Source organism: the organism of the source record quoted next, unplaced genomic scaffold (genome assembly GCF_019419815.1).
Source record: "Pyrus x bretschneideri cultivar Hongxiangsu unplaced genomic scaffold, Pyrus_bretschneideri_v1 Contig29, whole genome shotgun sequence".
In the NCBI taxonomy this organism is placed as follows: domain Eukaryota; kingdom Viridiplantae; phylum Streptophyta; class Magnoliopsida; order Rosales; family Rosaceae; genus Pyrus; species Pyrus x bretschneideri.
In genome coordinates this window covers 4,913,419-4,920,472 of record NW_025999601.1, presented here as the reverse complement: position 1 = coordinate 4,920,472, position 7,054 = coordinate 4,913,419, and the positions used below count along the sequence as shown (strand labels likewise).

At 34.0% G+C, this 7,054-nt stretch overlaps 2 long non-coding RNA genes across 4 annotated transcripts; both read left to right on the top strand.

Moving 5' to 3' along the window:
* The first annotated feature begins 37 nt into the window (after positions 1-37).
* Positions 38-2,753, top strand: LOC125479482. 3 transcript variants are annotated; one of them, XR_007260039.1, is made up of 5 exons: positions 38-250; positions 377-527; positions 1,568-1,622; positions 2,269-2,416; positions 2,497-2,753. It is a non-coding gene; the product is annotated as an uncharacterized LOC125479482 (long non-coding RNA). The 3 variants fall into 3 exon arrangements; XR_007260038.1 differs by having other exon boundaries at positions 39-250; positions 377-1,002; XR_007260037.1 differs by having other exon boundaries at positions 39-250; positions 377-1,049.
* A 1,437-nt stretch (positions 2,754-4,190) lies between these two features.
* On the top strand, positions 4,191-5,710 carry LOC125479483. Its single transcript, XR_007260040.1, has 2 exons — positions 4,191-4,562; positions 4,952-5,710. It is a non-coding gene; the product is annotated as an uncharacterized LOC125479483 (long non-coding RNA).
* Positions 5,711-7,054: the final 1,344 nt, after the last annotated feature.

The window sequence follows — 7,054 nt, the reverse complement described above, 5'->3', positions numbered from 1 at the left end:
GGTCCTTTTCGATTCCATCTCTCCACTTTTCTTTTCCTTTCCATTTGCTCCTCTCAGCACTCATTTTCTCGGTTTGCTTTGCGTCTATTGTTCGCTCGAATTTTCTTAGGATTTTCATTTCTTTCTCTCTGATACCTGATTTTCTCAGTTTGTTTCCGTTGATCTTTTGTTTCTTCAGCGCATTCCATTTCTTTTTCGTCATTTTCGATGTGGATTTGAAGAGGATTTGTGAAGTGGCTTTTATTTGATGGTAAGTTGGTTTGAACGGCTTTTAGAGTTTGGGATCGTTTGGACTAATTTGGAGTTTTTTTCATTGGTGAAAAAAAAGATGGTTAACAGTAAATTGATTGTAATTTAATTTTTATTGAAAATTCAGAGACCATGTTCAGTTTTTCGGTTTGATTTGAAGGAATTTCTTGCGCAGAAGAGCTAGGGTTTCTTAGTGGTCTGCTGCTTTAGACTCATTGGTTCAACCTCTGCTGGATAACCAAAACCTGGTGTACAAACAAGACTCGAGACTTGATTAAGTAGGTGCTTTAATTAGATGAATTTATTAATTAAGCACATATTGTTTTCGTATGCTGGATGTGTAGTTTGTGTAAGAAGAGGTTGCAGTTGCCCTGGAAGCGAATCAATAAAAGAGTGCAAGACTTGAGAAAAAAAATTTGTGACACAAAGAGCAAACTCTCCAGGCTACAAGCCAAACTACACTCCTACAGGCCACATCCAATGCATCAAACGGATCGGCTTTTGAGTTTATCATCAAATAATCAACCTATTCATCAGTAAATTAACGTTTAAGTTTGTTTTTAATTTTGTTCACAAATGAAATCAACCAACTTTTCATGCCCTTTTGATAGGAAATTATACAGTAATGTTGACCACATTTTGTGTATGTTTTTTTTTTCTTTCTTTTGAGATGTACTATTCATTTATATCATAGATGATGAGAATTAAAGAAATTAAATCTTGCTTTGGATGAAAAGCTCATGTTGATGACAGGTACTATTGCTGATATCAATTGTCCCTCATTTGCTTTAATGCTGCAGGTGTCTGTATAATATATATATATATATATATATATATATATATATATATATTATGTAACGAGTTTTGTATCAGTTTGTTAATATGCATAACCAAAGCAGGTTTTTTAACACTCATACAGGTTTGTAATTCTGTGAAAAAAAATTAGGAAAAACAAGAGGTTGAACGGATCTACATAGCAAGTTAAAAAAAAAAAAAAAAAAAAAAATTAAACTCAAGAGCTACAGAATGAGAACTGGTCTGATAAAAAATAGGAAGTGAACAGATATCAGGAGATCATCAGTATGAATTTTTCATTGCCATGCTGATTGCTGCTTTTAAACCAATTGGTATAGATTCTGTTTTTAGTTTCCTTTTGCTTTATCAATTTACCTTACTTCTTTGAACCAAATGCGAGTTCTAATATTGCATTGTTAACAAAATAAATTACATGAAATTGAAGCTTTCTCTGATTGAGAAATCTCTTTTTGTTTAAATAGTATTACAAGTTTTGTGTTTATTTTTTTTTTTTTCCCAACAGGTGGCCTTAAAAGGAATCAAGTATGCAGAAGAATGGTAGGATCTTCATATCAAAGGTAGAGGTCGACTCTTTCTCTAATGTTAAACTTCTACTGTGATGTTTTTTGTTATTAAATTTTGGCAAAATCATTGTCATAAACCTTATCACGATACCAAAGAACAGGGAGAGAGATGAAAAATAGAGAGGTGTATATTTGAACGTATGTTTACTTTAGAGATTTTGGATAATGATCATGAATTGTGGTGTTAGTGCATATCCAAGTTTTTTTTCCACGCTTCTGCATACTGTTTATAGCTAAATGAATTATATTTGGGGTCTTCCTAATTTTTTAACTGTTACTCTGTATGAAGTTGTATTAATTTTTGATTCATTAGTTTATGTTTTGGCCTTTTTATTCAAGGTGAGCAATTTCAATTTCTTGGATTATTCAGTAATTATCATGAATGATGTGGAGTTGGTTTGAACGATTTCTGTGAATTTACATTTAGACTTTCTGGAATTTGGGTTTTAATTTCAGTAATTCCAAATTTTTTCATGGTCTGTACCCCTCTCCCTTCTGTATCGCTTATGAAGCTTTCTAATTTAAGTGATTACCCAGGTGATTTAGTTTTGACTGTTTTGATTTTTTATTTACTGATTTTTTTTTATTAAGGTCGTGTATTTAATTGAGTTGTAATATATAAATTCTTGCTGAATTGAAGGGTTTATCTGTGTGACGATTACACAACTACAATTCGATTAGTCGAGCATTGGTCTTTTCATCCTTGAGTTGTTCTCAGAGCATCTGCTCTATCAATGCTTTCCTGCCTTCTATTGAAAAAGGATTTTCTGCCTATGACACCAAGAAAGGTAGTAGTCTTCTCTTTCTTGGTTAATTTATTAAGAAATGATTTCCTAAGCATTCTTCTTTTTAACTTATTCGTTTACAGTGTGGGAAGATTGTTGATTATCTCATTGACACTGGCCTTCGTTGTCGGCACAAGTGGTGGAGGTCCCTTATCACTTTATTTAAGTAATATCTCTATCTTTGCACACATTTCACACTAAGTTGTTAATGGGATTGTTCCGTAACTAGATAATTGTTTCCCGGAATCTGTATTAATGTCGTTGCCATGCATTGAGCTATCTCATGAATCTTCTTATGTTTTCAGTAATTCTTTTGTGTTGCCATGTGATCGTTCAAACAGATGCACCTACATTCTTTTCCAGATTTATGGAACATAGAGAAAAGGTCCAAGTTTTTCTTTTTCTTTGTTAACAAAGATAATTGTTGCTTAATGTTTTCCTTAGCTATCCTACTTTTAGTGTAGGTCATGGAAAAATTCTCAAATTACTGCTTTGGAGTATTAGAATAGGCATGTAATGACCTGTTCCCAATTATTACGATTTTTATAATTTTTAAAAGTGAATTTACGAAAATGCCTTTCGAGACAAAGTGTTGACTTTTGTTGATTGTCGTGTCGTGTCACGTAAGGTTCATTTTCTTGGCGTATCCTCGTAGTACTCGTTGCTACAGACGCGTGGGCGCAAAAGGATTGTGATTTGGAGTTATAACGAATAGGTTATTAACGTTTAAAGCTGGGGGCATTTTAGTAAATTAATTGAGTTCAAGAAAACTCTAGATGTTTGAAGGAAAATCTCGAAAGCCACATGTGTGACCCAGATTAAAAGGTAAGAGTGTTGGGCGGTGGAGATGAAATATAAAGGAGAGAAAGGAGGGGGAACCGGACCAATGAGAAAGAAGAGAAAGAGAGTGACCAATGGGAAGAGAGAAAAAGGAGGGAAATGAGGGAAGGAGAGGAGGAGGGGGAAATCGAGTTCTCCTTGACCCGCACCATCCAACTCGTTTTCTTCATATTTTCTGCTGGTTTTCCATCAGATTTCTAGCAAATTGGACCAAAACATCAAGCCCAATCATCATCATGCTACTTCCCCTTCCATTTCCACCCACAATTAGGAAGAAATTGGTGGTATTTTTTTGGGAAAACAAACGATGGTCCGTGTGAGTGAATGACAGCGATCCGTAAATCGTGAAGTTAACTCAGCAAAACACCACCACCAATAAGCTCCCCTCAACCCCAAGAACAAAGCCCAAGCAATGTTTGAGGCGTTGGAGTGAGTTTGGAGGTCGAATCAAAACACCCAAACCTAGGGTTCTTGCGGGTTTTTAGAAATAGTTAAATTTTCTGGCAAGTCGGGGCGGCCAACCGCCACCTGCGGCGACGCGTGGGCAGAGACGTCCCCTGACCTTCCTAGGTTAAATTTGAATATTCTGATTCCATTAGTGAAGTCTGATTGACGAATTTCTGTCATTTGAACGTAGTTCCATGAAAGTCCGCTGCTTGATTATTATAGCAATCGACGATCCGACCATTAGGTTGTCACCAAACTTTGATACATTATAATACGTAATATTTAAGGATATTAGAAACTTACATATCGGGAATCCGACGTACAGATCTTCCCAATTAGGACATGTAAGTTATATGTTTTATTGATAAGAATTCTAAGACATGAGTTGATAATTGTTCTAGGCGCCGATCGTTCGTGACGCCTTGATGTTGTGCTAGGGAGTTGTAGTGCGGACTCCAGGTGAGTGGGCTTTTGGTTTTCTATATATATATATATATACACACACACGTATGTATAGTTTACGTTTTTCCCAGAAATTATTTTAAATGAAATGTGATTGAAATGCCATGTCATACTTGTGTTATATTTTAGTATATGCATTGGTGTAGTCATGTATAATGTTGCATGATGCTGCGGAGCCCGGGTAAGCTACAGGTGAGTACATTATGATGTTAGTGGTTGTGATGTATATGGTTATGTCTGGATGCATTTGGTACTCATTATCCTACACCTCGGTGTTAGTGCTCCGCTCGAGGTCAGGGCCAGCTTTCATGTGATTGTTCACCTCCCGCACCGTATGCTCACCTTGGATCGAAGGCAGGTGCCAGCCTATCGTATAGACCACATTAGGTGGTTCCGACTCGTAAGTGACTTGCGATACTTCGCACAGCCTTCACTTGATCGTAGCACTTGAGCGTATTTATTTACACCTAGCCTGTCGTACATACCATATTAGGTGGTTCCGACTCGCGTGCAGGTTTAAAGTCGTGCAGGTCACGTTAGGTGACTCCGGCTGGCATATCATTTTATATTGATTTATTTCACCTGGCTTACTTATTTTATTGCTAAGATACTTGACATGGCATATACTTGGTTTTCACTACTCTCGAGCATGATATCTATATACATATGTATTACTATTTTCTGGGAAATTATACGGGTTTTTTGGTGAGCGATTATAATGTTTTCAAAAGGTTTTTATTAAAAACTTTATTTTCAAGCCCACTCACCCTTGTTTTTGCGCCTTTCCAGGTTTTAGATGTTGGATGTTCGTATCGACGAAGATTTTGTGGCGAATCTCAGTATAGATGGCTAACTCTAAGGGTATGATCCTTACCCACACTACTGTACTTTACTTATGCTTTGACGTTGCATGTGAAACGGGCTCGTTCCCGCTTGCACTACATTCTGGTCCTTAGGCACTTTTAGGTTTAAATTTATTCACATTGTCCACATCATTATACTTTATGGCTTCGTCACCTTCCAGGTGTTGGCCAGCACAGCTCGATTCAGAGTCCTAATGGACATTCTGGGTCGGGATGTGTTAAGGCATCTTGATTCTCTTTTTTCTTTCATAAATATCTATTCGATTGGAAAATAGGCCAATGTTTTCCTTACCCACTTATTGTTCATAGAATAACTCAAGTATTTAGAGTCGTACTTTCTATGATTTTTTGTAAATGAACAGATCAAGCTCCACTCTTAACCTAGTTAGTCTTCAATCTACCAATTACTTTAATGTTATGTTTTCTAATTTGTATTTGGTCAGCCTTTCAAAATTAATGTCTGATTTCTACCATTTTTATTATTGTTCTATTGTTTTAAGCTACATATGAAGTGTTGTACATGTTAGGTAGAATTAAGAAGTGAATTAGGTGCTCTTGAGAATGCAGGGGATAATTCTATGGGTGTTAACTTGATTTTTAGATTGATTGTTTAACTATAACATAAAATCTCAATATTTACATTTACAATATTAGAATGCACTGATCTAAATAAGAGACTATTAAACCACTGAAAAAAAAAATCCTCTCTAACTGGTATAAAACCATATTCTTTTCCACCAAAAAAGACTAGGTAACCATACTTTATCCTTATTTTTTATAGTATAAACTGTATAAATTAATTGCATGCATTTTAATATGTCATATTTTTCCTTGCCTAGGTTGCTTTCTTGACAATCAAGAATAATGAAGTGAATGATTGATTTTTTATTTTTTTATGTAGACACAAAAGTTCTACGATTGTTTGTGTTTGGATTGTGTCGATTAAATCTTTTGTTTGTTAAAATCTTCTAACATTTTTAATGTAAATAATATTATATTAATCGTCTATGACATAATTTTTCTTACTGTTTCTAATTCCACAGCAACGCGTAGGTACCCATTTCTAGTTCAATCCAAAGTGCACATGTGTGAAAAGAAAAAATAAGAAAAAAAAAAATTAATTTCCTCTTACTTCTTCTACATTAGACCACTTTTGGGTTAAAAAATCTAAAATTTTTAACTTTTAACCCAAAACAGTTTTTCTCCTCTAAAACTAAATTTTGGATAATGCTAGGGAGACTAAATTTGTAAACAAAATTTTAGAAACTAAATAACATGGAATTTGATGATTGGTTTATTACTAAACGTTGAAAAACATGTTCATTCATATTGGTGACACATCATTTAGTTTGTAAATTTTGTCTTCAAATTTAGTCTCTCTATCATTACCCTTAAATTTTGAGCCTAAGATTATGAATTTAGAATAATTTTTTCTTAAAGTAACTTTCAAAAAAAGGAAAGAAAAACAAATACATAGACTATCCTATTTAATTTTAAGAACATTTTAGCCTAAACTTATTTGGATTTCAATAAATATTGAAAAATTACTAAACCAACACCATAAAACTCGTGCATGAAAGAATTTTTTTAAAATTATTTAGTTGGATTTAAATTTGGACCGTTAAATCTTTATTTTTACTATTGGATTTATTATATTTTTAGTCGATAGATTCAATGACTTCATAAATATAAAACTAAAAAGAAGTACACATATATAATAGGTCAGCTCACTAATTCAGGTAAAATCCTAGGCTAAATTTGCCTCAAAAATGAGTTTTGGGTGGCCCAAGGGTTAGAACAAGTTGGGGTTGATTTAGAATCTAAAATTTGAGTTTTACTTCAATGATTAAAGTAGGTCTTACTACGTGAATCATTTTAATATAGAGAAAAGACTTTTATTGTAAATGGTTAATGAATTTGACTTCTCACTTTAATTTCTAAGTCGATCATTGCCACACAATTAATGTGATCATTTTGTTAGGATTTTTGTAAATTATTATGGTAGTATGCTCATGTAACACACATATAG